The sequence below is a fragment of the Mandrillus leucophaeus genome, unplaced genomic scaffold (assembly GCF_000951045.1).
Source record: "Mandrillus leucophaeus isolate KB7577 unplaced genomic scaffold, Mleu.le_1.0 Scaffold729, whole genome shotgun sequence".
NCBI classification, from domain to species: Eukaryota; Metazoa; Chordata; class Mammalia; order Primates; family Cercopithecidae; genus Mandrillus; species Mandrillus leucophaeus.
Genome location: NW_012107908.1, coordinates 111922 through 118198, shown reverse-complemented (window position 1 = coordinate 118198; position 6277 = coordinate 111922). Strand labels below are relative to the sequence as shown.

General features: G+C 41.5%; 1 pseudogene; it reads right to left on the bottom strand.

The window, feature by feature from the left end:
- Positions 1 to 416: 416 nt before the first annotated feature.
- The window catches only part of LOC105528683, a 24299-nt pseudogene continuing 18438 nt past the window's right edge, over positions 417 to 6277 (bottom strand).

Genomic DNA, 6277 nt, shown 5'->3' with positions numbered 1-6277 from the left:
GGACTTGAAGTATGTGACCCTTCTCAGATCTAGTCAGTATTTTTTCTCATTGAGTGAGGCCTGTCAGTCAGACTGAGCTGCTAACTGTGCTTCCTTCAAGAACCTAAGTTCTATCTGATGTCATTCTTTTGGTGGTTCCCACTCTCTGGTATGAATCTGCTTGGGTACCTCCCCCCACTAATTATGTCATCCTGTAGGAATTGCTGGCCACTCCATCTCTCCAGGCTGTAGCTCTGTCCCTGGCCAGTGGATCCTATTCCAGTCCTGCCACATCAGGCATTCCTCATTTGTTAAACCTGCCTGTAACACTGAGCATTCATCCTGCCTTGGATTTGAGTTTTTCAAGATTGTAATAGAGAAGTTCAATTAGGAAGGCATTCAGAAGAGCCTGGGCTTCTGCTGTGGGGCAGGACTCTTTATTGAGTAGTGCATTTTCTCAAGCCAAAGAGTCTCCACAAAGCCTCTTTCATGTCCCTCTTCCTCAGGCTATAGACAAAAGAGTTCAGCATGGGGGTGACCATTGTGTATACAACGGATGCAATCATTCCAGTATCTGCTAGTAGGAATGAAGGCTGGAAATACACCAGAAACAGGGTTCCATAGAAAAGAGTGATCACTGTCAGGTGACAGCCACAGGTAGAGAAGGCTTTGTGTTTCCCCTCAGCAGAGGAAACTCTGAGGATGGTGTGCATGATGTGGGCATAAGAGACTAGGACACAGATGAGAGGGACAACACCAGAAAGAGTGGCTTCAGTGAACATCATGAAGTGAAAGACCTTGATGTCTGAACAGGCAAGTTTGAGAAGTGGGAGAAGATCACGGAAAAACTGTGGGATGGAATGGGAGGCCCAGAATGAGAATCGAATCATCAGGAGAATGAGTGAAAAAACCTGGAGGTGGGAGCAGAGTCAGGACATGGCCGCCAGCAGCAGGCAGGCTTGGGGATGCATGATCATGTAGTGTAGAGGAAGGCAGATGGCCACATAGCGATCATACGCCATCATGGCCAGCAGGAAGTTATCTAGCAGGACTAGTGCCATGAAGAAGTGCATCTGCATGAGGCACCCAGTATAGGAGATGGTGTGATGTTGTGTCTGGATGTTCACCAGCACCTTGGGGACAATGGTGCAGATCAAACAGGTATTGATGAGGGACAGATTTGCCAGGAAGAAGTACATGGGGTGTGGAGACAAGGGTCAGAACCAATGGCTTGAAGGATGAGCAGGTTCCTTAACACAGTGACCAGGTACATGCCCAAGAAGAGCCCAAACAGGAGAGGCTGCTGCTCTGGGTGCTCAGAGAAGTCCAGGAGCAGGAAGTTAGAGATGCTGGTCTCTTTTTCTTTTTTTTCTTTTTTGAGACGAGTCTCTCTCTGTTGCCAGGCTGGAGTGCAGTGGTGTGATCTCAGCTCACTGCAACCTCTGCCTCCCGGATTCAAGCAATTCTCCTGCCTCAGCTTCCCGAGTAGCTGGGACTACAGGTGGATGCCACCATGCCCAGCTAATTTTTGTATTTTTAGTAGAGACGGGGTTTCACCATGTTGGCCAGGCTGGTCTTGATGTCTTGACCTCGTGATCCACCCACCTCAGCCTACCAAAGTGCTGGGATTACAGGTGTGAGCCACTGCGCCCAGCTGAGGTGCTGGTTTCATTTCTAATTTCTGTTTAAAGTAGAATAGTTGGAGAAAAATCGTCCTCAAACATAGACTCCAAACATTTACATAACTCTAGGCTGTTTGTTTTCTGTGATCTTCTCAAAGAGCAAAGACATGTATTGGTGTCAGGCACGTAAACCTACATAAAGGCAAGAACCCTGGACAATGATAATACAAGATCTTTTTGGGGGTGATTTTTGCATTTTAGTTATCTAGCAATGTGTCCTGTAGACCTCCTGGATGAGGCTAAACTGGAGATCAGATGGAAAGACATTTCTAAATCTTAGTCTCCCTTCTTCATTCCCCACCCTTTTAAAATAGGAAAGCTATTCTATAGGTTTTTCATAGGTTTCAATTTTACAGTTTTTTCAAATTTGAGTAAAATATCTTGGGAATATGCATTTACTAGAAACTTATGAAGCAGACATGTGTTTTGTGTGTCTATGTGTGTTGGGGGAGAAGGGGTAACAATGTACTCTGGTTACAGCTGAGACTCAGGTATTCTTGGCATATTGGTAGTATCTACCCTGTTGATCTTTTGAAGAACCTTCAGCAGAACTAGCGTGGATAAAATAACTTTATAAACTCACAATAATTTAAAAATAAAAGATCCTGTCATAATTATCAACAGCATTATCAACGTCATCATTCATTAAGAGTGTTGGGTTTGGTGTCTTACAAGGCTAGAGGGAAACCCTATCTTTCCTAGCTGTGTAATCCTCTACAACCAACACATTTTCTTATCCTCTTTGAGCTTCCAATTTCCTGATCTGTAAATGATGTACATATTTTGTATTGTTGTAGATAATGAGATCACATATCCAAAGTGCTAATACAGAGTAGGCTTTCAATAAATTGTATAATAGTTATTAGTATTGTTGGTGATAGTAGATAAAATGAAACCTGGAGTTTCTGATGTACTGAAAATGTTAGATGACATGCCTCCCAGCTCTAAACATCAATTAGCTTTTATATTTTGGGCAAATGATTTTTTTTTCTGAGCTTCATTTTCTTCCTTTTGTAAGCTGTGGACATAAACCTACCATAAGGGGCTGCTGAAAGCATCAAAATTCTGGAATCAGTTGCAGGCTTTTTCAGGCCCTATGATATAAAATCCAACACAAGAGATTCTAATTTGTGCAATTGGATAGTGAACAGGCATTGCCAGCATGTGCTAACGTCATACTCTTGGATATGGTGATCAAACACATTCCCTCTGGGTCTGATAAACTTTCATTGGGCCACCAGCTTATGGGCTGTGACACTGAACAAGTTACCCAATCTTTCTGGTTTCACTTTCTGCATCTACTTGAAGAGGTAATAACAATGCCTAACTCATAAAGTTGTTGTGAGGATTAAATTAGATAGGGATTGTGCAGAACTAGAACAATGACTAGTTCATATCCAATGCTCATAAAATATTAGCTTTTGTTGATAGTCTTGTTTCTCTTGATAGAGTTAAGAAAATGAGAGCACTTTCTGCAGGTGATCAATTAGTCTTTCGTGTTTGCTCAGAACTTTCCTGCTTTTAAAATAGAAAGTCCCACTTGTGGGGAACCCCTCAGTTCTTGGAAAACTGGAATAACTTGTCAGCATATATGTCACTTTTCATGATCACCATCCGTGGGAAGCTGGGGTTTGAAAACAGTTAACTTTAATAAGGAGTTGTAACTGTCAGTATCACAATATCATCCTCATGACTTTTGGGTGGTGATGGCTCTGACGTAGTAGTAAAATAATGAAGCAGCCACTTTGGCTTGTACTGACTCAGGTTTGAGTTCCATCTATACCATCTTGGTCAAGTAATTTAACTTTTCAGAGTATCAGTTGCAAAATGAACCTAAATAAATCTACCTCAAATGATTCTGAGGCTCTACAAAATACATTTGCTGAAGCTTTATAAAATATCTTTTGTTGATTTTTGGATTTCAGGATTGCAATTAAGAGAATGTGGACTTACATTTCACTGTGGTATATGTCGCAATGTATTTATCCATACTAATGTTGATGGACTTTTGGGTTTGTTGTATGATGTTCGCCATTATGTTTTTAAAAAATGTTTAGTATCCAAAGTGGAACTTCTATGCAGATAAAAAGGCATAAGTGATAGTCAAATAAATATGCCTGACCTTTTCAACTGTTTATTTCTTTTAAAAAATATCTTCTCACCAGGCACGGTGGGTCACTCCTGTAATCCTAGCACTTTGGGAGGATCCTCGTGCCAAGGTGGGAAGATCGCTTGAGCTCAGGAGTTCGACAACAGCCTGGGTGACATAGTGAAACCATGTCTCTAAAAAATACAAAAATACAAAAATCTTCTGCATGGAAGTTGGAGAAAAATTTTGAGACCACAATTTTCTAATGAGAACATCTCCATAACAACTATCATTTATCTTCCTTTGTTCAGTTATTGATATTTTAGCAATAGCCTAAGATTTCTTATTTCAGTAGAAATGACTGGAAAACTGGGATTTTGTAACCCATTTCTTTTATATTAAGTTAAATTAGATTACTTTTATAGGTGAGAGAGTAAAATCACAATAAATAAAACCAGAGCATCATGTTTGTTCCATTTTAATTTCTTCCATAAACATTCCTGTAGTCTTCTGATGTACCTGCTCAAGTTTCTCTGTGGTATGTCACAAGGAGTAGAATTGGTCACTGAGTCATTGATTAGTGGATTAGCTCAGGTCTTCTGAGGACCAAAACGAGACTAGATGTGTGTATTAGTCAGAGTTCTCCAGAGAAACAAGGCCAATAGGATATATCTGTATATCTATCTATATAGCTATATAGCTATATAGATAGATACAGAGAAAGCTATTTATTATGAGGGATTGGCTGATGTGATTACAGAGGCTGAGAATTCCCATGGCTTACCATCTGCAACCTGGAGGCCCAGGAGAGCTGGTAGTGTAGTCATCCAAGCCCAAAGACTTGAGAATCAGGAGACATAATGGTGAAGTCCCAGTTTGAGTCTGAAGACCTGAGAGCCAAGAGTGCTGATGTCCAAAGGCATGAGAAGATGGATATCACAGCTCAAGAATAGAGAGTGAGTTCATCTTTCCTCTGCCATTTTGTTCTACTTAGGCCCTCAGCAGATTGTGTGATACCCACCCACATTGGTGAGGAGTATCTTATTTACTCTGTCTACTTATTTAAATGCTAATCTCTTCTGGAAAACACCCTCACAAACATAGTCAGAAATAATGTTTTATCAGCTCTCTGGGCATCCCTTAGCCCAGTCAAGTTGACGCATAAAATTAACCATCATAGTGGCAAGAGATTTAGTGGAAGAAATCCTTCAGACTCAGTCTGAGACCTGTGGGAAAAAAGAGAGAAGGAAGGAGGATTGGGGTAGGAAGAGACTGCAACGTTGTACCAGGGGCCAGGAGTGGTGGCTCACGCCTGTAATCCCAGCACTTTGGGAGGCTGAAGTGGGTGTATCACTTGAGGCCAGGAGTTCAAGACCAGTCTGGTCAACATGGCAAAACCTCATCTCTACAAAAAATACAAAAATTAGCTGGGCATAGTGGTGCGCGACTGTAGTCCCAGACACTTGGGAGACAGAGACAGAATTGTTTGAATCCGGGAGGTGGGGATTGTGGTAAGCCGAGATCGTGCCACTGCACTCCAGCCCAGGCAACAGAGTGAGACTCTGTCTCAAAACAAACAAACAAACCAAACAAAAACAAAAACAAAAACCAAAAAACAAACAAAAAAACCCCCAAGGTACCAGGAAAAGTTTGATCATTGGAGGATCCTAGAATGAAAGTTATTCATCAGAAGTGTCCTATATTTCTCTGGAATGGGCCTGTCCTGGTACCTCTGCAATGCCCAGTCATTGGCTAGGAGCAGTCTATATAAACATGGCTTTGGCACAATGATGGTGATGGCCCAGGTGGGGACAGTAGCTGGGGTCATTATGCTTTCATCACAGGAGATCTTAGTGGTATGTTTTCATGGCTACCAGTTTCTACCCTTTGCATAGCACAGATTCAATTCTCCACACATGTATGGTGAATAGATCTTCCATGGTTTCCATGGGCCCCTCTTCCATAGAGGAAACATAGAAGAGGACGATTAGTGGGATGAACTATAGCCCCCTTTGCACAGTTGGTCTTGAGGGTGAAACTTGTACTTATCCTCACTCTTACTCACTCTGCATTCTAAACTCCTCACCCTCAGCTCTCATCTTGGTACATCTGGGGGGCTTATGCACTATCATGATTCAAACCTTTACTCCCAAGAGTATGAGACCTTGATAAGCATACTCTTCTCAGGTTAGGGTTGCTAAGAGTGTCTATTTACAGTTACAATTGTGAAGGGAGTATCAGCAAATGTTCAAGTGGATCAACTGGGTTCTATATGTATTCCTTCCTGTCCTCATTGTATGAAAGCAATCTTACTCTGAGAGGTAGCTTTGGTATTGGAAAATGGTTGCCTAGAATTGATGTCTACCTATCTCCACTGACTGTTTTTCATCTTCTCTAAAAAATTTATTTATTATAAAACCAAATTTATCAGCTTAAGGAGATTTTGGGCTGAGACAATGGGGTTTTCTAACTATACAATCATGTCATCTGCAAACAGGGACAATTTGACTTCTTCTTTTCCTAACTG